The sequence below is a fragment of the Myotis myotis genome, unplaced genomic scaffold (assembly GCF_014108235.1).
Source record: "Myotis myotis isolate mMyoMyo1 unplaced genomic scaffold, mMyoMyo1.p scaffold_m19_p_1, whole genome shotgun sequence".
Lineage (NCBI taxonomy): Eukaryota > Metazoa > Chordata > Mammalia > Chiroptera > Vespertilionidae > Myotis > Myotis myotis.
The window spans coordinates 50555872-50579471 of record NW_023416313.1 but is presented as its reverse complement, the minus strand read 5'-3'; the positions used below and the strand labels follow the sequence as shown (position 1 = coordinate 50579471).

Genomic DNA, 23600 nt, shown 5'->3' with positions numbered 1-23600 from the left:
TTTCTTCTATCAAAAGAAGTAAAACACTGAAAATCTTTCCCCTCCCTCCCTCTCTCCCCGCCCCCTTTTCCCAGGCATATAACAAAGGGAAATTATCTTTTGGCACTGGACAAGAAGTGTGAGTTTGCATATTTAAAGACTGCAAAGTCTTGTTAATGATAATCATAATGTTTACTATAGATTGGTTATAAACCAAGATGCTAAACTGAACCTGAAGCAAGCAGACATTTCTTATCTGACTTAGTCTTGCATGATTTCCTGTCAAGCATTTACTATAACAAATGACCCACTTATTTACTGCCACAGAAAAAAAGCATTGCAGAGCCTCTTTGTTCTGGGGAGACAACAGGGCTCAGGGGACCAAGCAGTAGTTTGGGGTGACAGGGTCAATGAACACTAACCTGTCTTTGCCATTCCTTGCCTTTGGGATCTTAAGCAAAGAATTTATTTATACGTCCATTCATTCATTTAATCACTCCCTTTGAACTCAAAGGGGACACCACAGTAGTTGTAAGGAAAAGCTAACTAAATAATATGAATGAATAACATAAAATGAATAATATGAAAAACATAAAATGCTTTACTTAGTAATTCTTTTAAATCTTGAAATACATATACTTTTTAAATCAGATTTTTTTATTATCTAAACTATTCCCTGAAAATAACTAGGGAATTCAAAATAAACTTTTAGAGATATTGTAAAATCTTTTAGGTTACTATGAAAAAAAGAAAAGAAAAACTGTTTCAGAGCCCAAACTGTTATCCTATTTTTAAAATTATTCTGATTTCAAAATAGAATAGGACTAAGGTTTATTTAATGTATTCATCGAGCAAACATTTAATAATGACCTACTATGTGTCAAGAATATAGTCTATCCCTTGAAAAATTAGACATACTGCTCTGGATACAATAAAATAATGAAATGCTGGTGAAGGGAAAGAAGTGAATGAAATTAATTTTTCTGCCAAATGCCCATAATTATAAACCATATTGGTAAAATTTACTTTAGAAAGTAGTGAGTAGTTTATTTTAACCTGAGAGTCACACCCATTTACTGAAATGTCTTAATAACAAGCCTATTTTCAGTTTTGGACTATTAATATAATACATTAAAGTTTGTGGGGTTTTGTTGTTGTTGTTAATCCTGACCTGAGGATATTTTTTATTGACTTTTAGAGAGAGTGGGAGGGATGGGTAGAGACTGAGAGAGAGAAACATTGATGTAAGAAGGACACATCAATTGGTTGCCTCCCTCACACCCCCGCTCCCAGGACCTGCAATCGAGGTACGTGACCTTGACATGAATTGAACCCGAAACCCCTCAGCCCTAACCACTGAGCCCAACCAGCGAGGACACACTGCAAAGAGTGTAAAGTTAAAATGGAACTCTCTCTCCAGTGATCTCATTCCTTTGGAGAATGAATATGGAGTATGCACACTATTAACATGTTTATTCATCCAGATTTTTTTCTATGCAATAAATTATAACAGGTGAAAAAAATAGATATTTCTAAAGTATTGGGAAATTTGACTGTCAAACCTCTTCTTTGAGTGATGATAGCCAGGAGAATCTTTAGTTACCCAAAGATTGCCAACAGTGCAGGATTGCATTCCTCTCTTGTTATCAGTGGTCTGTTGTGCTTCTTTGACACAGCAGTATAAGAGTAGCCAGATACAGAGAACATATCTAGTCAACCCCTTCCAAGTCCTGTTGATAAAAGTGAGAGTTGAAAACTCTGAAACAATCACATTATCAAAATTTGGTCATTACTCTTCACAAGGCTTTAGCACATCCTAGAACTTCATGACACCCCATGTTGGGTATTACCATCAGGGAGGCCTTCAACATACCCCATTTCCCAGCTGGTCCTCTCATTCTATTGATGTCTAAGAGACCATGGCAACTCTGACCAAACATGCATGTAAAAAAAATAGGCTAATACTTATTCCTTCAATGAGTATTTTTGAAAACCTACTTTATGTCAATGAACATTTAGAAAGGAATACCCTGAGAGGACATCAAGGCCAAAATTCTCATTTCATAGATAAGAAAATTGAGGTTCAAGAAGTGAAGGTTTTTTCAAAATTACACAGTTGACTGGTTAAGAAGAGTTAACTCAGGACCTGGGTCTGTATCCAGATTAAGGGACTACAACATGGAAGGGAGCTTCTAGGAGATGTAAGCTCCCCAAGAAAATAGACCATTTGAAAAAAAGACAACATTTTAAGATAAATATAAAAAATGTAGCATGATTAGGTACTTAACAATCCTTTATGACTTATGAGAAATTACTACTGAGAGAAGAAAAATAGAGCAACATACAAAAAACACAAAAGGCAGGATTAAAAATCTAGTCTCCTTTTTGAGTCTCTTATAAGCCCATGTAAACTGATCATGTTTTAGATCTAAAGACTTTCCAAGAGACAGGACAAAACCCAATGCAAAATTCTAGGAGGACATGAATGGCCTGCTGCATTTAGCGTCTTGGATCAGGCTCTCTTCTCACTTATATAAAGGATTAAATTATGCTGACATATTTCTATTCTAATGCTCTCTTTATGGCACATCTTAGTATGCAAATGCATAATCTTTGGGATAAAAATATCATAGAATAAGAGCTAATGGAGATTTTAATTCACATCTTAAATGACCTTACTGAATTTTCTTACCTGATTTTGACATTGTCATACTCCCTGAGTTAACAAATATTCAATTCACAAATACCCAGGATATAAAAATAGACAGACAACTATTTTAAAAATAAACTTTTGGAAAGAATTTCTTTTTTTGTTAGTTGGAGTCTGGTCTTATGTGAAAGGCATAGGAAAGAGTTTTTAAATTTTTTTTTTAATTTTTAGTTTGCCTTTCAGTACAGCAGGCTTATGAGACGTAGGCACTTATGAGATTTATGAGACTTAATCTTTTTTGTTGTTGTTAATCCTCACCCAAGTATATTTTTCCATTGGTTTTTAGAGAGAGTAGAAGGGAGGAGATGAGACCAAGAGAGAGAAACTTTGATCACATCAATTGGTTGCCTCCTACACGTGGGGATCGAGCCTGCAACCTAATGCATGCCCTTGATCAGAATTGAACCCAAGACTTCAGACACCCTATCCACTGAGCCAAACCAGCTAGGCTGAGACTTACTCTTATATGACTTGTACATATGTAACACTAGTGAACACTTTTGGAGGAAATACATTAGAAAGTCTTTAATTTTTTTTCAATTTTAGTTTATCATTTCCATCTAATCCTTCTATTAGCAAACACTGTCTGATAAGAAATCAGTATCCAAAGTATATAAAGAACTCATACAATTCAAAAGAAAAAACCAACAATTTGATTTAAAATTGGGCATAGGATCCAAATAAACTTTTTTTTCCAAAGAAAACATAACAGATTGTCAACAGGTACACAAAAAGGGGCTCAACATCACAACTCATCATGGAAATGCAAACTGAATATCTGTTAGAATGGTAATTATCAAAAAGATGAGAAATAACAAGTGTTGGTGAGGATGTGGAGAAAATATATATTGGTATATATATTTATTTCCACCAACATTTCCACTGTTGGTGGAAATGTAAATTGGTGCAGCCACTAGGGGAAACAATATGGAGGTTCCTCAAAACATTAAAAATAAAACTACCGCATGATCCAGCAATCCCACTTCTGGGTATTTATCCATAGGAAATGACACACTAGCTTGAAAAGATATCTGCACACTCATGTTGTTGCAGCACTATTTATAATTTCTAAGATATGGTAACAACCTATGTGTCCATCAATGAATAAATGGGTAAAGAAATGGTGGTAAATATATAATGAAATATTACTCAGCCATAAAAAAGAAGGAAATCTTACCATTTGTAACAACATGGATGGACCTTGAAGGTATTATACTAAGTGAAATAAGTCAGACAGAGAAAGACAAATACCATATGCTCTCACTTATATGTGGAATCTAATTTAAAACACACACACACACAAAAAAAACAAGATCATAGATACAGATAACAGATTGGTGGTTGTCAGCAGTAGGGGCCTGGGGAGAGCCAAATGGGTGAAGGTGGTTAACTGTATAAACTTCCAGTTATAAAATAAATAAGTCCTGGGAATGTAATATACAGTGTATTGACTATAGTTAATAACATTGTATCATATAATTAAAAGTTGCTAGGAGAATAAATATTATGTTATCACCATAAGAAAAATTAAAATTGTAACTATGTAAAGTAATGGATGTTAACTAGACTTATTGTAGTTATCATCTCCCAAATATAAATATAGTGAATCATTATGTTGTACACCTAAAACAAAACTACTATAATGCTATATGTAAATTCTCTTATATAATAAAAGGGTAATATGCAAATTGACCCTAATGGCAGAACAACCAGAATGACCTCTCGACCAGTCACTATGAGGTGTACTGACCACCTCTTGGTTCTTCCCCCCGTCCAGCAGGCTCCTATTGCTTGATGGCAACAGGGGTGGGTGGCGGCGGGGGGCAGGGCCGGCTTCTGGCAGCCAGGGAAGATGGCCCTGATCGCAGGTCAGGCCTAGGGATCATACCCGCGCACGAATTTTGTGCGCCAGGCCTCTAGTATCATAATAAAAACCTCTGATGATTTCTATTTGTTTACCTTGACTTCAAGAAAGTGTAGCTGCCCATGTTGTTTAATGAAATAAATATAACAGAATTTCATTAAAATAAAGAAATCATTGGTACATTTATTTAAAATATAGTAGCCTCTTAAATCTCCAATATTTTGCTAACTGATGTTAATTGGTTGACATAGACAATTGGGTAAGTGTTCTCACTCTGATGCCGTCTTTGAATTAGAAAGCTGTCTTTGGATTCAGTGAAGTTATTTGTATCTACATAATCTATCTCCTGGGTTTTTCCAGCTCCTTTAAGCAGGACCATCTGCATTAGATTTTACTAAGTCTATATGGCAATAACTTTAGTCCTACTAGATAGCCACATAAATAATCTATACCAGGGGTCCTCAAACTCTTTAAACAGGGGGCCAGTTCACTGTCCCTCAGACCGTAGAGGGCCGGACTATAGTTTAAAAAAAAAACTATGAACAAATTCCTATGCACACTGCACATATCTTATTTTGAAGTAAAAAACAAAAAGGGAACAAATACAATATTTGTATTTGCATGTGGCCCACAGGCCGTAGTTTGAGGACCCCTGATCTATACTAATTTTCTCCTTGAGGGTTTAGTGGATAATATTTCTACAATAAAGGTTGTGGTTTTAGAAATTTCAAGATAATTAAAACCATATTTAACTGTAAATATAAATAGCCTGATGAAATCCTATATAAAGAGCTAATATGCTAATTAGACCGAACAGTCAAACAACCACCCAGACATCCTTCCAGACAACCATTTGGATGACCTTCCAGATGAAGCCGGGGCTGCAAGAATCAGCCAAGGCTGCAAGGTGCTGAGAGGGCTGGCCGAGGCAGCTGGAGCTGCGAGGGCTGAGCCCCTTGCACAAATTTCATGCATTGGGCCTCTAGTATTGTATATTATGAAGAGACAGAAGGATTATGTACTAAAGGTAAGAATGCCTGAATTGGAATCCTCTATTTGGCACACATAAGCAGATCTTGTGAATTTGGAGATGTCTTTTGGCATCTTTGAGTTTTTTACCTGCTAAAAATGATAATTATAACTCTGATTTCTTCAAAATGATATTGTTGTAAAGATAAATGAGCTGGTTAAACATCAAAAAGTTTCACAAAGTGCTATTCAAAATCAGAAATACAGTAATAAGCCTGGCCAGTGTTGTTCAGTGGTTGACTGTCGACCTATGAACCAGGAGTCACAGTTATCCAATCAGGGCACATGTCCACATTGCAGGCTCAATTCCTGTAGGGGGCGTGAAGAAGGCAGCCAATCAATGATTCTCCCTCATCATTGATGTTTCTTTCTCCCTCTTCTTTCCTCTTCAAAATCAATAAAAAGAAAGAAAGAAGCAATAAAATATTTGTAAAAAATGCAAAGTAATATTTTATTTTCTTTCTTTCACCCAAACTAGAGGTTTAATATATATATTTATTTTAATTTATTTTATTGAAACTTGGCTACACAACTCAGATTTCAGATAACTATTTTCATTGTCTCGTCTGGTTCTAAGAAGGCAATATTGTTTATAGGATAGCATGCATATGTTCACTCCATTAAGAATTTTAACCAGCTTCTGTAATATGTGTTAAGGGAGGGGCAGGGAGGGAGGAGAAAACAGTAGGCACAGAGTTGTCACTTTACTAATAAAACATTTACTAAATACCTTTTGGGTAAAATATAGAGAAGGCTATTCTACCAAAATTTAGGATGACCATCTTGAAGAGAAATTTTTTTTAAAATAAATGAAAAGAAATGAAACTTGTAAGATAATCAAAGAAACGTTTCCAGGCTCCAGCAAAGTCTTTTCTCCATTCAGTCAAGAAGGATATACTCAGAACTTGCTTAAAAGAAAAGGAAGAGCTATTAAAACAGTAAGAATTATTGATGTGAAAGATTATAAAAATGGTGTCAAGGAAGTAAATCAGGCAAGGAAGATAAAGCGTTCTTAAGGGAGAGAGAAATTGAAAATTCTTACAAAAAAAGAGAAAGGTAATGAGCTAGGGAACTTCAGACATCCCTGAGGTTACATGTTAAAGAAAGAGATATTTATGTCGGTGTCTATCCCTGCTACCAGACTTTTAGCTCTTTAAAGCAAGATGCCATATCTTACTCATACTTGGGTCTCCCAGAGCAACTAGCTAAGTTCCTTGTTCACAGAAGGTACTCAATGGGTATTGAGTTGAACTTCAATAAAAGTTACCTGCACTAAACCACCAGGCTATGAAACACAATGACAGAAACAAAACCAGACAAATCTCAATTAAGTGCATATGTACTGGCTTATTTATTCATTCTACAAATTCTTAGTGAGCACCATGTGCTGGGAAGGCTCTGAGGAGACAGCAATGAATCATATGTGTTAGGATCCTCTTTTTCTTTACAAAAATATAACCCAGATCTTCCAAGTTTGGCATTAGAAAAATTTCTTGATAATCAGGAGATAGTTGGATCACAGGGCACTGCCTTTTCCCTTGGCTTTCCCTAGCTGTTGGGATCCTTACCTTTAAACTGACATTGAGACAACCACACCGGGGTGGGGGTGGGGGGTGGCTGGTGGGAGGTGCAGATCCTCCTTTTGGCACTGCCCCTGCTTCCTGGAATACAGCCAAAATAGTTTATTTAAGATTGGGGATAACAAAAGGTAAATAAACCTAAATAATAGCAAGCCTTTGGATAATATGGGTTGAAGTTATAGCTTGTCTCCAAAGCTCATGTGCTGGAGGGGAACAAAAAATTAAAAACCAAGGAGATCTTATTTATGTCTTTCCTTCTTGGCTCCCCATTTGCTACCATATGGTGGATCATGGGTCATCTAGACATCTTTAATAGTCATTATTCAAGAGTACATTTTCAAACATTCTGACCTTTCGAGATCAAATCTCATTTTATATCTATTTTGGGCCCACCCACTCAGTAAAACTTTCCTGTGTGAGGACTAGCCTCTTTCCTTGACAATTATCAACAAGAAAGACCTAGTCCTTTAGACGGCTTAAGATGAACTCTCTGAATACATATACACATACAGTAACAGAACAGAATAGGTGAGAAAGCTCGTTTATACCATGAGGCTACTATGCTCCCTAGTTTCTTCTTTTATTCCTAATTAGGGAAATGGGTTCTGTATCTATTACAATGATCAGAACAAGATAAAATAAAGTTTGTTTATTGTGCCCAGCTATCCTACCACATTCCCTATACATGTCATAGAGGGAAGAAACTCTTTATGTACACAAGTTCAAAATTTGAATCTTCAACACTTTGGCTCAAAGCACTCTGATGGAAAGGAGGTTGTGCGGAAAAGACAGAGGAGGAAGAGAAGCTACTCTTTTCAAATCTCTCCTATGTGCTAGTATAGTTCTAGCAACACACAAATATCTCATTGGGTCTTCACAACAACCCTATGAATTCAGCTTATTTAATAGATGTGGAAACAACACGAAGGATCTAAGTGAGGAAGTCTGCTCGTGTTTAGCTTATAATTATTGGGCTGAATTAGATTGAACTCAGCTTAAAGTAGTTAATAGGTATTTACTGTGAATTTACTATGTACAAGCATTACAATATATCATAGAGGGAACAAATTACTTCCACTCTAGTAATGGAGAAAAAAAACACTCCACTAATGAGGAGGTCATTCGTATCCACTGAAATAATATTTTCAGATGACTATAGTAGAGGTGAAGGCAACCATCCAGTGATTTAAAACGTGAATGTCTGTGAGGAAACAGAGGTAATAAACATGTAATAGTATACTCCCTGAACATGTTGGTTCAGGTTAAAAATTCTCAAGCTCCTTTAAAAATTGAATTTGCTCAGTTATATTGAGTTATTCATTCAGAGACAGCCCGAGGCCTGGGACGTTAATTAGAACCATTTGCAGCAGATCCAAATCTAGCACAGATCTCCACTTTAAAAGGCAGGGGGAAGAGGGGGTGGGGAACGGCCTCCTGTTTCCAGAAAATAATTATTTCAGAAAGATCAAAAAGAAAAGGCAATTATGAAAGGGAGCTGCATCAGAAGGTAGGAAAAGAATTGAACAGAAAGAGAATGACTGCTCTAAGAAGTAATAAAAACGTCATTTGTCAATATATTGTTCTGCCTAAACACATGGACTTGAACATTAATAAGATCTGGATTTGGATTCTGATTCCCTTGAAGAAAGCTGTTTTACATCTTTGAGCCTCAGGTTTCTCATCTGTAAAATGAGGAAAAATAATACTACTACTTACCTTTGTATGGTGATTGTAAAGGTTAAATAAGATAATACAAATAAAATGTCATTGGGACATTGAGAGTCTTAGTACAGTGGTTCTCAACTTTGGCTGCACATTAGAATCACTGGGAATCTTTTTAAAATCCTGTTTACTGGGTCTCATCCTCTGGAACTTCTGTTTCTTTGTTATGGGGTGGGGCCACAACATTAGTAACAAAGAAACAGAATTTCTGGAGGATGAGGCCCAGAAATCAGGATTTTTAAAAAGATTCCCAGGTGATTCTAATGTGCAGCCAAGGTTGAGAACCACTGTCTTAGTAAGTGGTTGCTATTATGATTATTAAGTGATTTAAGGAGACTGTCTCCTTGAATTTAATGAATAGTTGGTAACCCACTAGTGCCATATTAATTTGATGAAATGCAAACAATCTTTAAAATATATTTTACAACCGTGGTTCATTAATGGGGGTGCATTTTGAGAGTTTGTAGGGAAGGTTTTTGGACATCATAGTAATGCAAAGAGTGGGAAGTGCACTCTCTGGGATTAGTACACAGAAGTTAGGGATGCTCGATATTCTAGAATTCTCAGGTAAGTCCTGCACATAGAAGAATGCATGCCCATGCTTCCTACATGATTTTTAAATGTCCCTCTAGAATTCATGTGGTTTTACCTACATGAATGTCTAGAAAAACCTGTGTAAAATGATCTGAACCTAGACCTCAACTCCATTTTACTTAAAACATAATTTTTTCATGGTTTTAATATGAATCTTCTAGGAATACAGCTATTATATAAATGGAGAAAAGAATTTGGTTTTGCTTCAATTTTTACTTAAAGTACTTCACCATTTTGGGAAAGTCATTGACTCATGATAATGTCACTTCTATGACAGATCAACACATCTGTAAATCAGTCTGCTTTTGTAGACCTGGTATTTCCATTAAAGCCACTTTGTCCTCCGATAAAGTCATGCCTGAGCATTTCATATGTTATTTCATTATAAATTGTTTTGCTTTTAATGGTCCTGTATACTATAGCTAAGGCATTACATTGCTTTTTAATAAATTGTTTATATACATATAATATTATCTATAAATTTCACGTCAGGATGGTAAAGAAACAATTACAAAATATTTGCTATAAAGGGGAGTGTTGGATCTGATGGCGTTGAGAACCATGCACTAGAATTATGTTTCATGTCATGAAAATATATTAACAATATAAGGTCCAGTGGAAAAAATAAATTTCAAGCATTAGCTATTGATCTCATTTTTTTAAATAAACAAGCAAAAACCTCAGGATCTCCCCCCCCACTTCCTATCTTATGGGATCATAATAACTCAACTGAAGAGGCCTCCTCTGAGGTGTTGTATAGTTCTACAGCTTTTTAATTAAAAAATTTGTGTTTTGCCCTGATGGGTTTGGCTCAGTGGATAGAGCGTCAGCCTTGGGACTGAGGGGTCCCAGGTTCGATTCCGGTCAAGGGCATGTACCTTGGTTGTGGGCACATTCCCAGTGGGAGGTGTGCAGGAGGCAGCTGATCGATGTTTCTCTCTCATCGATGTTTTTGATTCTATCCCTCTCTCTTCCTCTCTGTCAAAAATTAATAGAATATGTTTAAAAAATTTGTGTTTTATTTCCGTTGGAGAATTATAAAATGTATTATTTGAGTGCCCAGAAATCAGATGAGAAATGAAATACAGATTCTAATCTTGGCTTTATTATTTAGAAAAGTCATTTTATTTTTAATGGTCTACTTTATCTGAAAAACCTGAGGTTTAAGATATATTATCATTAACAAAAGACTTACAGCTTTCTGGTTCTATGATTTTAAAGACTGCTCAGGTCATGCTTCCCCAAGTATGCTTCACAGAGCACTGATGCGATAGGTCATTTATGGGTATTAAGAAAATAGGGTTCTCTGGCTAATATATCTGAGAAAAAAACTGGGGTAAGTGAAGTTAAACATGTTTCTTTAGGTAAGACATTTCAATTTCCTTGGTAAGCTTGAGTACTGTGAGTTTTCAAGAGAAGTACAGTGGGTAGCAATTCCTGTATACATTGGGCCACAGAATCTCCCCTCTCCTTACACCTGAAAATCTCAAAAGTAGCTTTCTGCATACCCAATAGCAGGTGTTGGGACACACTAATTTAAGATGATGTACATTGAAGATAATGTTTTAGAAGACATTTATTTCCAAAGAACTCAATCCCCATGGTTAATTTTCAGGCATTATAACAAGCAATAGTTCTGTGTAGTCATTCCCTTAAGTCACATCATATGGTGCAATCCTAACCTGTAAGTTCAGGTTGACAGAAAGAAGGAACTGAAAAGGTTAATAAAAGAACACAAATTAAAATGTGTAATGAGCATGAGTCATTTTAGAACTAAAAAGTGAAAGAGAGATTCTCTTCACATCAACAGATTGCTCCATTTTAAAAATTCTGTACAGAAAGACTATGTTTGGTTGGTCTAGTCAATTAAAATAGTTAAATCTGAAAGGTATTTTTATTTTTGCTTGCCTGTATTTTTTACAATGCAAATTCATTAATAAAGGGCTGTTCAGAACAACAACAACAAACTATATGACCTTCAAGGAAATGACAGTTACCCTGTGATTTACAGGGTTTATGACAAAAGCCAAGTTTTGCCAGGTCTGAATTCTACGAGTGAATTTTGAACCTCCAGTGTCCTGCAAAATGCTCCCACCACACACCACTCCTATTTCCCTAGAAAAACATCAGTATAGATACAGAAGGAGCGTAATATTACATATGGAAAATAAGTAGGAAATTAGATGATTTAAAATATTAGACAGATTGTGTTTTCTTGATTATTTGGGGGGATTACATCACCAGTATAGATGTGCTAAATTTTTAAAAAGTGGAGTATAATTCTAGAAAGAACACAAATAACATTATTCCTGTTGTAGAAAAGAGCATACTATCTTTAACTAATGATTAAAGATCAGCTGGTAGAAGTTCACCAAATTTTTTGTGTGGGTGTATCAGCAGATGGTATTAGTTAAAAAAAAAAACACACCAAAAACCCTGAATGTTTGACATTTAAAGAGTTATTTTAGACTATATAAGTCTCACATTTCAAAAAGTAAATTATTTAATAAGTAGAATTATCTGTTGAAAATTTTTAACACCTAGTTTATTTGCCCTGCCATACAGTATATTTCTGGGCCAGTTTCCTACATAAGATGGTTTATGAAAACTAATTTTAATAACATAACAAATAAAACTTAATCCATCATCAAAATAAAAACTAAACTAAACAGTCAAATACTGTGCTCTAAAACAAAGTTAAGGCTTAACATATAAAGCTCTTAAGGGCATAAACAATACTGAAGTCTATATTTTACCAAACAGTTATTAAGTTTTTACATGTGCAAGTCATTGAGCTAAATTTCTGTTGCAAAAACTGTTATCATTCTAATCCAGGTCCAAATTCAGTATCATTTATTGTGAGTCAACGCAATATTATGTGCCTTCTGATGGTAGATAACATTTCATGTAGAATGTACCTACGATGTATTCTAGTAAAAAATGTTTAATTTGAATCCAACAAATCTTTGGATATAACATCCAGGGATCATAGAACAAACCAAATGATAGCACAAGGAAACAATTAAATAAACCGGAAAGTGTGACATTCTCTAGAACAATTGTTCTAGTTTCTTTAGCAAGTCATGGTCATTAAAAAGTACAGTGCTAGCCTGGCTGGTATGGCTCAGAGGTTGAACATCAACCCATGAATCAAGAGGTCGCTGATTTGATTTTTGGTCAGGACACATTCCTGGGTTGCAGGCTCGATCCCCAGTAGGGAGTGTGCAGGAGGCAGCCAATGGATGATGTTTCTTTCTCACCTATGTTTCTGTCTCCCTTCCTCTCTCTAGAAATCAATAAAAACATATTTTTTAAAAAAGTATAGTGCTAGATGAAGAGACACTTAGCCATATTAACTGCATGCAATGTGTGGTCCTGGCTAGAGACTGGCTCAGATAAACCAGTCTTAAAGGACATTTTTGTGTCATTAAGGAATTTTTAAAACTATATTCTGCATTAGGTAAAGCAAACATTTACTAACATAGGTGGACCTCATCAACTGATAAAAGCAAGTTACAAAACAGCATATATGGTATGAGTTAATTTTCTTTAAAAAAAAAAAAAAATAGAGAACCAGAAAGATTACACCACTAGGCGTTAAATATAGTGGATGCATAATGTTTTTATTTTTGCTTGCCTGTAGTTTTTACAGTGTGAATTCATAAATAAAGGGCTATTAAGAACAAAACATATGGCCTTCAAGGCAATGACAGTTTCCCTGTGACTTACCAGGCTGTATAAGTATTAGCAAGGGTATATGACAAAACTCAAATTTTGCAAGGTCTTGATTCTAGGAGTAAATGCTGAACTTCCAGTCTCCTGCAAAATGCTTCCACCCAATGCCACTCCTATCCCCCCATTCCCCCATCAGTTACGTATTCTGGGATCTTCCACAAGTTAAGAGTAAACTCTTCTCCTTGTCTCCTAAAGACAAAGAAAAAGACTTCAGCTTCTTTCTATTTTAACTCTTTCTCTCTTGGGCCTCAGGAAGGAGGAGTGGCCAACTAGATGGGCTAGAGCTTGACATTTACTAGAGCACAGTTTACTGATGGGTAGGTTGCTGGGTCTCAAGTACAATTCTGCATGCACATTTTTCCCCACACCAGATGGAGTAGACTGTGAGTCTAGCTCCAATATGTTAGCTGGATATGCAATATGTTAGCAGAACCTTCTTAATGCTTCCCGCCATGAGGACATGGCCTACCATCCTCTCTTTGTTTCACCTGAAGCTGCCTGTCCACCATTCTCTCTCCTGCTGTTCAAGCTCCTCACATGCGACAGGGTAAGTCAGCCAACAGCCATCTTCATTTCTGTGAGAAAGAATCCCTCACTTTGGCCTCAGCCCAATAGTGTAGCTAGTTCAATAGTCTCTTCAGTTCCGTATAGGACTTATTTTAGAGCCTATATACTAAATGTCCTTTGTTGTGGAAAGCCCCATAAATATATACTTGGTTTCTGAAAGAAGCAAATGCTTCAAATAGAAAATTTAGAGCAGATAAAATAATAATTTCTTACAATACTTTATGAAAATCATGCCTTCAAAATAACATACCAGGTAGTGAAATCTTGATTAAATGTACTGTGTCTTCCCACCTCTTTGCTTCTTTAGGCACTCCTACTTCTCTATTGAATGTTCTAATATTTTAATTTAAAAGCATATAATAAAAATAAATGCAATAAAAATATTTCCATGGAGTTTCATGGAAATTTCTTATCTGAAAAGTCATCCCCATAGCAACTAACTATAACTCTACTATCAGATTCACATATCAATGTCAGGCCTAAGATAATGTCATATAATCTTTCTATGATTTCATTCTCCAGCTCATCCTTGCTACACAGAATTGCAGGTAACTATGAAAAACAAGAACCAGCACAACAAAAGCATATCATTTGTTAATGCTTTTAGCATAACACGGTGACATTTGGTATTTTTGGTAAAGTAGTTATGTATGCCAACCTATGTATTAACATATAATCTTCTTCTATCCAACAAAAGGATTGGTCAGGTAAAAATATTAATTTAATTGATCAGACAATTATAAATCCTGCACTATAAAGGAAGGAAGAAAAAAGTAAGGTAGGTAGTTAGGTTCGTTCTGGGGAGCTGATAAGGTTGTGCCATCAGAAAACAAGGCATTGTAGCTGATAAAGAAGAAATTCATTAGAGGAAGAGAGCCAAAGGGGATACACTTCTTTTGACCATTTATTTGTCTTATTGTAATACTGTAACCTAATTACAAAACCTAGAGCAGCGGTTCTCAACCTGTGGGTCGCGACCCCTTTGGCGGTCGAACGACCCTTTCACAGGGGTCGCCTAAGACAACCCTGCATATCAGATATTTACATTATGATTGATAATAGTAGCAACATTACAGTTATGAAATAGCAACAAAAATAATTTTATGGTTGGGTCACAACATGAGGAACTGTATTTAAAGGGCCAGAAGGTTGAGAACCACTGACCTAGAGTAATATATAACATTTTTTGTTACTTCTTATTTCTCATAATGTTTACACTTGCTTATGTTCATCTTCAGGTTGTTTAGGGTATGTAATATCCTGCCCCCCCCACCCCCTCTGTGTTTGATAGATCAGGAAGCTGAGAAAAGAAAATCCTGGCAAATCGCCAATGGTAGCAAAACTATTTAATGATATAATTGGTTGTTGAAAACATCATTTCTGCCTCCCCATCTGGTATGAACACATCTGTGTATTTATACAATTTTTTAGGCTATGGTTACCTGGAGATTTTTGTAAAGAGATTACCTGAAATAAATACATGCTTTGAGTATTTTCTACTTGTGGCAATGTAATTTCCTCATGTCATTGAATTTTGTTTTTATGATTTTTCACTTCTGATAAAATCTTACAGAAGAAAGCACAGTAGCTTCTCTTTTAAGGTAGCTTTGAAACATTTATAATATTAATATAAATCAGCACAAACCTGTATACTATATTAATTTAGACAAGAAACATTGTTTACCACTATCAGACTTAACATTTAGTATTTAATTTGTTTTCATGACAACTCTCCAAGTACGTATTATACTTATGTTTCAGATGAAGTGAAACAATTTGCCTGGGGTCACATAGTAAGTGGGTAGTAAGTGGCAGAGCCAGACTTTGTATCGAGATCTATCTTTCTCCCAAAGCATAGGATTTCTACCACACCAGAGTCCCTTCTCTCAAAGTGCTGTGGGTACTCAGATGGGGAGGAGGATATATCTGATGAGGAGGGGATGACTGTAAGCGTTCATGAAAGAAGGAGCATCGCAGCTAGTGCTTGAATGTGCTTGTTTTGATCATGTGGGAATGGCAGGTTGAGAAGTAGAAACCAAAAACAACGTGAACAAAGGTCCAGAAAGGGAAAGTCAGTACATGAAGGGAACAAGTTAGGATGGAACCTAGGATGAATGAAAAAGAAATGTGCTAAGTTTAGCAAGGTGTTTGAGGTTATGAAGATCCTTGAACAAAAGGCAGTGAGAGCCTTTACTAACTACCATTGGCCTAGAAGAGGTATGAATAAAACAGACACACTCCTAAAATTTCAATGGTATCTGGGTTAGGAGAATAACTCTCTGCTTAAGAGGAGCCCCCCCCCCCCCCATCCTTTAATTTATAAAGAGTAAGGGAACCCTTCCACTCAACAACTCAGAATTTAAATGTAGATGGTGTTTGGGATATCAAAAACAAACTCTTCTGACCTTTCATTAAGATAGAACGATAGATAGATAGATAGATAGATAGATAGATAGATAGATAGATAACCATGAAAGTTTTATTGAAAATGTCTTGCTTTAATTTAGATAAACATAATTATAAGTTTGCTTTGCTAGGGTAAAACTTTTAGTTATGAAACTCAACCCAATGGCTTAACTCAATTTCTTTAGACCAGTGGTTCTCAACCTTCCTATTGCCGCGACCCTTTAATACAGTTCCTCATGTTGTGATGACCCCCAATTTCATTGTTAAAAATTGAACATAATTAAAGCACAGTGATTAATCACAAAAACAATATGTAATCATATATGTTTTTTCCGATGGTCTTCGGCGACCCCTGTGAAAGGGTCGTTAGACCCCAAAGGGGTCGCAACCCACAGGTTGAGAACCGCTGCTTTAGACTCACCAGCCATCTGATGAAGTGCTGGATTGCATCCAGGCTGCACCTACACGGAGGCTGCCCACTAGTATATGGTGGCAGTATGTTTAACTAAAACACTATTTTCAGTTTCCCTTTCAATTGTTTGTGTCCTGTCATTAAGTATTGGCCAATGAAATCTAAAAGCAAATATCTTTTACGTGGGCCTTCCAGGAAAGTGCTTAGTGGTAGTAGTAATTTTTCTCCTGCCAGGAAAATGGATGTGATAACTGGAATCCAATGGCCAAAATATGTCTGTTAACCTCTTTGGTGCGTTTGAACAGAATAGAAAGAGCACTCATCCTTGCAGATAGATCAGAAAAAGTTCCTCCTCTCGGTAGATGCAATACATCACACTATACAAACCCCACTCACTTCTTGACCTGGTGCCTTTGCAGTAAAGAAACTGCAAAACTATATGAGGTGGCCCTGACAGCCACCTTGGACTATGAGGCAGGAAAGAAAGCCATGTTCTAAAGATAGCAAAACTAAAGAGAAAAGGAGATGGTTCCCTGCTCACCATGAATGTGCCATATCGGCTCTAAATGGACGACTTCCACACTTCTTTTGTGCGAGAGAGAGAAAAAATATTGTTTGTCACAGTTCCTTCTGATTTCTTTTACTAGCAGCTAATTGCTAGTAAATTAAGAACACAGCATGTTTTGAGACGTGCTACTATGAAGTACTTATTGAACAAATATTCCTTGAGCATTATGTATCAGATAATCTATATATGCCAGGGATAAAGACAGAGCTTACAATCTAGGATGTGAAAGATAGATGTGTGCTTACATAGATAATTATAGTGTACTGTGATATGGTGGTTCAGTTTGCATATTGCACGAAGACCTGTGGCCAACAGCTGAGTGGGGGTTGTGCTTTGACAGACTGCATTTACCTAGAGGGGGGAACTTTTCTAGTTCATCTCCATAAAGGGGATGCCCCATTTTAAAGACTAAGATTCAACCAATAATAATGCCTTATTTTTGTTTAGTCGTTTCCAAACTTATTTTAGCAGCAGTTAGCTTTCTTTGAAAGAACCCTCATCTGCCCTAGCTGGTTTGGCTTAGTGGATAAAGTGCCGGCCTGCAGACTGAAGGGTCCTGGGTTTGATTCTGGTCAAGGGCACATGGCTGGGTTGTGGGCACCATCCCCAGTAGGGGGCCATGCAGGAGGCAGCAGGAGGCAGCCGATCAATGATTCTCTCCTCATTTATGTTTCTCTCTCTCCCTCTCCCTTCCTCTCTGAAATCAACAAAAATATATTTTAAAAGAAGAAAGAACTCTCATCTGGAAACACAATACATTAATCCAGATGTTTTGGTTTTAGTGATCTAACTCAAATTAATTTAGCTGTAGAAGAGAATTTACTAGTTAATTTACTTATTGTAATAGATGTGGGCACGGTGTGCTAAGGAAATACACAGTAGGGCTTTTAGGGAAGGCTTCATAAAGAAAGTGATACTTGAGCTAAATCTTGAAGAATGATTTCAAGAGGAGGACGGAATAGGAAACAGCATACCATGCTGAGGAAAGAGCGTGTGCAAAGATATCTAAGAGAGCATGTTCTGTTCCAGAAATGGGAAGTAGAGAGAAAGGCTGATGGTTAACTGGCTGCAAGTGGTGGTGGTAAGAAAGGCAAATTATTAAGAGACATTCATGCTTATTAAATTAGGTTTTAGTTTTTAAATTATTGGAAGTCATTGAAAGATTTTAAAGAGCATTATAATACGAGTAGAGCATGTTTTAGGAAGATGTTAGGATTATACTTTGTAGGGAAACGTTAATTAAAAATTGCAAGAACTCAGGCAAGAGGTGACAGGCTGACTTAAGACAGAGGTACATTGAAATGGAGAGAATCAATTAATGAAAATATTTAGTAGGTCAAATAGGTAGATTATGGTGGGGATGGTACAGAAAAGTTAAGGATGATTCCTAGGATTCTACATTGGGTGATCATTCATATGATTGCATGACCATTAGCACGTAGGTACAATTTTTAATGAGAGAGGGTCACACCAGGTCAGGGATAGATTGGGAAGGAAAGACAATCAGCTCACTTTCCTTGAAATAGGTGCAGACTGGGTGGAGATACCCAGGAGAAAATTGACAATATAGATCTGAATGTGTGGCAAGAACTCTGAATTGAAGGTGTAGATTTGGGAGATATAAGCAAGCATACCTTGGAGATACTGTGAATTCAGTTCCAGACCACTTCAATAAAGTATCGCAATAAAGCAAGTTGCAATCTTCTTGCTGATGGAGGATCTTTCCTTCAATTTGTAAAAAATACAACATCTGTGAAGTGCAAAAGAGCAGAGCACAGTCAAATGAGGTATGCCTACAGTTAAAATGTGTATATCTGACCATCTAAGACTCAAAGATTGTGTTTGGGACCAATATGAAAAACACATGAGAGGCTCAAAAAGGCAAAGGGGTCTATTATGGCCTCCATGTCGCCAAATATCTCCCCACTAAGCAGTCAGTGTCTGAAATTGCCATTGTTGTGATTTATTCCTTTAGGTTAAGGTTGTATCTCTAAGTAATTGCCTCTTAAGAATACTTTGGGGAGAAATTAAATAGACAACAGGGTAGTTTAATGAAGAGAACAACTGAGCTAGGTATCCAGAGATCAATTTCTAACACTGACTTAGCCATCGACTGCCTGGATAATGTTCAGCAAGTCACTTTGTCTTGGGTTCCTCATGTGGAAAATAAGGAAGTAAGACCAGGCGACCTTTCCATATTTGGTAGTCTGTGATATTATGTCCTTCTGGAGTTTAGTTCAGTGATTTTCAAATTTATTTAGCAGCAGTTAGCCTTCTTTGAAAGAACTTTCATGCAGAAACACAATGTATCAGGCTGTTTTGGTTGCTCGGGTCTGACTCAAGTCTGATTAGATGTTGAAGAGAATTTACTAGTTAATTTATGCTATGTGAAAAGGTGCAGCTAGACCCCATGATTTCTGGAACATGAGACTGGTGCACTACCAGGACTTGCTCTCTACACTTCTCACTTGTGTGTGATGGCTTCATTCTATACAAGGCAGTATGTGGCCACTGGCCACTCTCAGCACTTCCTTTTTCCTTCCTCCTTGTCTCAGACTACCACTTTTCCCCTTTCTTCCCTGGAGAAAACACTCTGGAGAAGAACTTTTCTTGCTATGGCTTGAGGCATATTGCCCATGCTGCAGCCAAGAAGTTGGGGGACTCTCTTGAGCTGTATTGGGCACTAGAATCACATGTTTATAAGTTAGGCAGAAATAGTTTCCCCAAAGAAAAGGAGCATTGTTCACAGAAAAATGAAAATTACCAGGCAGACAAAGATGGTCAATATCTACAACATAAAACAGAGGCTTTTCCACCTATATGGTCCCCTCTGTGTAAAATAGATGGCTTCTGAAGCATACCTTTAAAGTCACCATAAGGACCCTTGGGTTATAGCATTAAAATAATTGATTTTATTGAATGGATAGTATGCCAGATACCTGCAAGCCCTTGACAAATTGAAGCACCAGATATTTATTCATGGTAGTGGTGTGTTAACCCAGAAGAAAAATTCTGGAATAAGGGAAGTACTAGAAAGAATGGTACTGATGCTGATGGAGTTGGGGTGGAGATTCTGAATATTCAGGGATCAAGAGACTTGAGACAGTGCAGAAAGAGTAGGCTGGAGGGCACCAAGATGAAGTTGGCCTACTTAGAGCCATTTTATCTAGGACTAACATATCATATGGCACAATATTAATAATGTTGGAAAAATGTTCATATTTGGCTATGATAGTAAGATGGCCCTTGATGTCACTCTTAGTCATTCTAGGGAAAGGAACAACAGGGAAGTTTACGGAAAGAGAGTTTATGGACCTGGAAAGGAACAGAGGTGATGAGTGAAGCCACCTTTCTTGGATAAATATACCTATGGTAAATGGTACCTCAAAAAATATTAGAAATAAAGTAATGGGGATATAGGGAGGGAGAGGAAGAGGAATAATATGAGCAAAAGATGAGAAGTTAGAGAGGAGTTTAGTTCAGTAAAAGGTAGAATATAGTTTGGAAGCCTTGTCAGGAAATTTGGGATGTAAAAATTCAAGATCATTTTGATTAATACTTGTTTAAAAGTTGTACTAGTGAATATCATGTAAATTATATTTAATTATTTTACTAATTATACGTTACTGATTTAAATGTGACACTTTTCTTGAAAAGCTATGTAGCTATTAATATAAAAGTATATATTGAAAGCAATAAAATAAAATTTGATTATCAAATTGTAATGTTCCTAAAAGTTTTTTAAATCTTTGCTTTTTGAGCAAGTTTTTCAAAGGAATTTCAGAAAACAGACAAAGGAACATAATTTTAAGCAATCTTATAGATCCAGCTACCTGTGCTACCAACAGAAAAAACATGGAGAGATCAGATTTACTCAGATGAAATATTAAGTGCAAATTTGGAAAATGCACAGGTTGATAGAACATGAAGTACTTTTTTTTTTTTTAATTCAGAAGGAATCAACCAGTTCTGTAATAATACAAACAAATATAAGCGTTGTTTCAGAACAAATTGTACCTACACAGCAGGGCTATTAAACCAATTTGGTCAAAAAGGTCTTACTTAAGCCAGAAGTTTTCACTTGGATAAATCATTTCTTTAAGGAGATAGTTTCTTATTTTTAATCTTAAAAATTTCAATGTCTGACAAACATAAAAAATTCCTATGAAATATGAAAAGCAAATGTTGATCTTCTAGAAAGCTGCTTTTATAAAAAATAGTTTAAGTGTTAACTCTTTTGTTGGAATGTCTTTTGAATTGAGTCTTAGGAGAGAGCTTTTGTTTTTATATCGGTGGAGATTTAATTCCTCAGCATTTGCACAGTGCCAAAAACTATTTGAAAATTATTATTTCTCTAATCTCAGTCTCATTGCAAATGTGATATATTTATATGTAAAAGTATTGCTTTCCTTTTGTTTTTAGTGAGTTAACTCATTTGCCATGTATTGCATAGAGAACATCCTTGAGGGTAGAGATTATTTAAATTTAATCTACATTCAATTGACCTTTTTATAATAAAAACCTTCTATTCTTAACTCTGAATGTCACAATTATAATTATTCAATGGATTGTGATTCATTTAGTATTTAAAAACTAAAGGTCAACAATGACCATCCCTTCTAGAAACCTAAGCTTCTGGACCAGTAAGCCTTACCATTTATTAGTACTTAACATCCACAAAAGCTCCCCCCCTCTCACAGTCACCACTGCTGTAAAAGTGGCAGATATCATATGGTTCAAGTGGAAATGCCAGCCTTATCTTCCTGGGCATTGTTGTAACTATTAATTTTGTGTTACTTCTCATACTTTCATCTCGGGTTTGTCCTGTGAGAATTTCCTGTTTATGTGTCTGCTTCCCCTATGACTGTGAGCTCCTTAAGAATAGAGACTACATATCCTTATCTTTGTATCTCTGATGTTAAATACAATGCATGTCTGGAGCATAATACACCCTCCACAGGTATTTGTTTATTGTATATGAATGAACAGCTACGAATCTCTAGTTATAGGTATTCAAAGAAGCTTAAATCTGTGAGACTAACCCATCATCTGATTCATATTTTCCAGGTTTATTTCCCTCTTTTCTTCAACATCTGGTAGTATTTCTCCTTGGGAAAGAGTGTTTGTGTGCCAAGGAGAAATGCTGTGGCAAGATGCCATTGAGACAGGTTTACTACTCTGGGTTCCTGAAGTGACTTGTTTGGCTTTGTTGCTTACAAAGCAAAAGATAATTATTCATTATATGTCAGTCCAGACTTAAAATAGTTGGGGAGGAACAAGTGGGGACTTCTTCCAAGATTAAAGCCATTTTGACGCCTATTACACAGTATGGGGATGGTGTTGCTAGGGAGAGAAATGGAAACAACACAGGTGGAAAACAAAACAGCCTGAGGTCTTCTATGCCCTTAAGGGGCTTCTTCACTCATTCACTCACACTTCCTGGTAACAAAGATGAAAGTGGTGCAACTGTTCTTCTGCAATGGTGAACTCTTTTAATAGATGATCCGTTCTGTATAAATGATGATTTGCATTTTTAACGCACCATTTTCCCCAGGAGGTGAAAACGTTCGGCAACCTATAATAGGGTCTAAGATTAATTGCAACCCTACACAACGTGCTTAGTGTGCTAAACAACAGCCCTGTAGGAAAAACAACACTGAACACTGCTAATATACCCGTGACCTGGAGCATGCATTGAGAAAGAGATTGCAAAATTGCAACAGCAGTATTCTTTCTGCCTCTAGAGCTGGTATGATTTGGTTTTGGACTGCTGGTGGTAACAGCTGAATGGAGCTGACCCACAAAAACAAAATCAAACCCCGGGAACTAAAATGTCAAGGTCATATTCATCAAGTAAACATTAATATTTCTATTTTACATTTTGATGTCTTCATTCTGCAGCCAAAGAAACGTGATTCTATCGCGAGAAGGGAGAATTAGAATACATATAGGACGGGATTAGCGCAGTCACAGGTTCTTTTATTTACATTTCGCTGTGCCACCTATAGATATTACACGTCAAAAAAACAAAAACAAAAAACACCCACAACGATGTCAGGAAACATCTCCTTCGGTCACTTCCCCGCACCTGGCATCTCAGCCACACAGACCCGCGCTCAGCTCTGCTGTCAGCCTCTGGCGAGCGAGCAAGCAGTAAACAGCGCCGAGTCCACGCGTGAACACGGGGGGAGGCGGTTCTCCAGCCTCTCTCTCTCTCCCCCCACCATGCATTTGTGGATGTGGGTTTTTGATACCCTGCCAGCCTTTCCAGCTCCGCTCGACACTCAAGCCCCCAAAAAAGAGAATAAGAAAAAAACAGCAAAGAGTAAAGGAGAAAACAAGCGAGTCCCCCGGCCGCGACGCGCGCGCGCGCGCGCGCACGCGCACCGGCCTCGGGAGGCGGGGCCCAGGCCGGGACTCGGGGAGCCCCGCCT

At 36.8% G+C, this 23600-nt stretch overlaps 1 long non-coding RNA gene across 1 annotated transcript; it reads right to left on the bottom strand.

Annotated features, from left to right (window-relative positions):
* Window positions 1-1268: 1268 nt before the first annotated feature.
* Window positions 1269-23576, bottom strand: LOC118670264. The gene is made up of 3 exons (XR_004972269.1): window positions 22601-23576; window positions 18801-18916; window positions 1269-1709 (listed from the first exon to the last, which is right to left on the bottom strand). It is a non-coding gene; the product is annotated as an uncharacterized LOC118670264 (long non-coding RNA).
* Between the last annotated feature and the right edge of the window lie 24 nt (window positions 23577-23600).